This window comes from Musca autumnalis, unplaced genomic scaffold, assembly GCF_047663935.1.
Source record: "Musca autumnalis isolate F117 unplaced genomic scaffold, ASM4766393v1 scaffold_3, whole genome shotgun sequence".
Classification (NCBI taxonomy): Eukaryota; Metazoa; Arthropoda; class Insecta; order Diptera; family Muscidae; genus Musca; species Musca autumnalis.
This window is the reverse complement of record NW_027411866.1, coordinates 91,960,010-91,962,600: the sequence shown is the minus strand read 5'-3', so window position 1 is coordinate 91,962,600 and position 2,591 is coordinate 91,960,010. Positions and strand designations below refer to the sequence as shown.

The following is a 2,591-nucleotide window of genomic DNA, read 5'->3' as shown; positions in this document are numbered from 1 at the left end:
AACTCGATTTCAACTGTCAATTACTTTGCGCATACGTCAAATGAAAACTCATCTGAAATCCATTCGATTTCATTTGACGTTTAAGCAATGGAATTGACAGTTGAAATCGAGTGGATTTCGTAAATGTAAACCAAGCATAATCCATTAAAATCTACAAACTGAAAACGATCAGATAGGTAAGAGAAAACAAGCTTACATGCCGTGTTATTAAAATAGAATTTTGTTCTTAACTTCTCAATCAATAGCTGTGTTCCTTTACTTACCTGAGGTTACCATTTTAACCATTTGTTACCATTTTTAACCTGCAAAGCGTTCCTTAACCCCGAAAAGTGGCAAAACTGGAAGCAATTTTTAAGAGAGTGAGAGGGGAGAGAGTGCGAAAATGGCTTTCTCTTCTACCACAGGCTACCAGCAAAATTTCTGCAGGTAGAAAATGGCAGAACTGATTTTTCGACTTTTGTTTGACGATTATTTCACAAAATGGACGAAAAACCGAAGAAAAAGTCGAACACTGACAACACTAAATTAAAAACTGTGAAATAAAAGACGAAAATTGATTTTTTATGTTTTTTTCTGACATTGCTGCCAGACCTACCATTTTTCCGTTCCTTTACTTTTCTGGTAAAAATTTTGATGAGAGAGCAATTTTGAACAATTTTGACACTTTTCTCTTTTACCACTCTTACCATTAAAAAAGTAAAGGAACGAAGCTAATACTATGTGATCGACTTTGTCAAATGCCTTATGGCCCCGGCACATACGGTACGTTGTGCGTTGCGCCACGCGTTAAGAACAACAACCACATGAAAAAATGTAAGTGATGCCAAGTTTGTTCTTGAAGTTTTCATGTGGTTGTTGTAACGCGACGCACAACGTACCGTATGTGCCGGGGCCATTAGACAAATCCAGCGAAATTAAAACCCCATTATTGTACACGTCAACTGCCTCTCTAATCGTGTCAGTCATATGCAGCAAGTGAGATACCGTACTATGATTACGCCTGAAACCATCTTGAAAAGGATTGAGAAGCCTCTGGTAGTCAATAAACCTCAACATTTGCCGTTTCATTAGATCGGTGGTGCTCCAAATATTTTGAGCATAAGTCTCTCTGAGCGAGTCTTTCCTTTGCTAAACCACGACAGATGAGAATAAAGAGAACATATGTTGTTGTTGCAGTCACGTTAACGTATATGGATGATCTTGGCTGCATTAGATGCTCACATACTTTTGAGAGGGCTGGAAGTATACTAATAGGACGCATATTTTCAATAGAGTGCGTATTCTCTGTTTGGGTATTGGTACTACTCGTGCAGTTTTCAAGCGCTAGGAAAAACAGATGTAGTAAATATAGAATTGAAAAAATGAAGAAAGGAATTGGACACATACGGATATATAATTTTCAAAAATTTAACCGGTATGCCATCAATACCCGTAGACTCTGACTTAATAGAGTGCAACGCAATAAAAATATCCTCTTCAAAGATGCAGTCGAAAGAAAAAGAAGAATGATCACCCTGATAACTGATTTAGTCCAAACTTAAAATAGGCTCTCTTCGTAGGATGCCAAATGTTGCTTTAAACTTTCCTCCATGGCAGCTTGATGTTTCATCTTAGCCAAGGATGAGGGAGAAGCAGAAACATAGGCACTTCCAGCCATCGTAACGGGTGTGGTTTTTGTCACCTTGGATTTGGCAATGGACCTATATTTTTCCGATGCATTTGCTCCCATAGAGGTTGGTCAAATATTTGGCAGTAGTAGTAGACTTCCTAAAACAATACACAGAAAAAAAATCATTACCACCTACTCTTCTCTATCTCCTTGTTTTATCTCAACTTACCGTCCTTTGGCCAAAACCAAATTCTTTTGCGAGTCTTCCTTCGACCATGTGAAAAACAACATTATTCATTTTCAAACATGCACTGTATCTAAATGGATGTTTAGGTCTTTTGTCGAAATGGTATCCAACCAATTTAAATGGAAATTATTGTGGCACCCAAAACACTGCAACCGTCATGGTTTCCGATTGTCCTTGCCACAGGCACATTTAACACAATTCTACCAATACCATGAAGTTGGTAACCAACATATACAGCAAACAGTTCACAGTACGGTAATCAACATTTACAGTACAGTTAATAACCAACATTACTGTTTTGTCTTACATACCCAGCAAAAAGTTTGCATCCGCGGATGCAGTTGAATCACTACAAGTGTACCCCAGCAAAAATTTTGGAAGTTGTGCAATTGCAGTTATGATTGCACAACATCTTTCGATGTACTCCAACAGAGTTATGAAAAATGCACTCCGTTCGATACATTTTATAAGCAGTTGCTGTAGAGATCCCTACAGAAAAAAAACAGTTGGTTGATCCCTACATATTTCTTCAAAATATAAACGAGAGTGTATACATTTCGAGAGTGTATACATTTATAAAATAAAGAAATAAAAACTTAAGTTGCGAACATTTTTGCGCTAATTCACGAGACGGAAATTTTTAATGTCGAAAGCTGAACTAGTGATGGGAAGGCAACATAAAAAACTTTAGGATGATGAAAGAAAATCAGATGCGCCTGGATTAAATCGAGAACG

The 2,591-nt window shown here is 37.4% G+C and overlaps 1 long non-coding RNA gene across 1 annotated transcript; it reads right to left on the bottom strand.

Moving 5' to 3' along the window:
• Positions 1-557: 557 nt before the first annotated feature.
• Positions 558-2,056, bottom strand: LOC141396962 (uncharacterized). Its single transcript, XR_012411281.1, has 3 exons — positions 1,839-2,056; positions 1,387-1,767; positions 558-1,323 (listed from the first exon to the last, which is right to left on the bottom strand). It is a non-coding gene; the product is annotated as an uncharacterized lncRNA (long non-coding RNA).
• Positions 2,057-2,591: the final 535 nt, after the last annotated feature.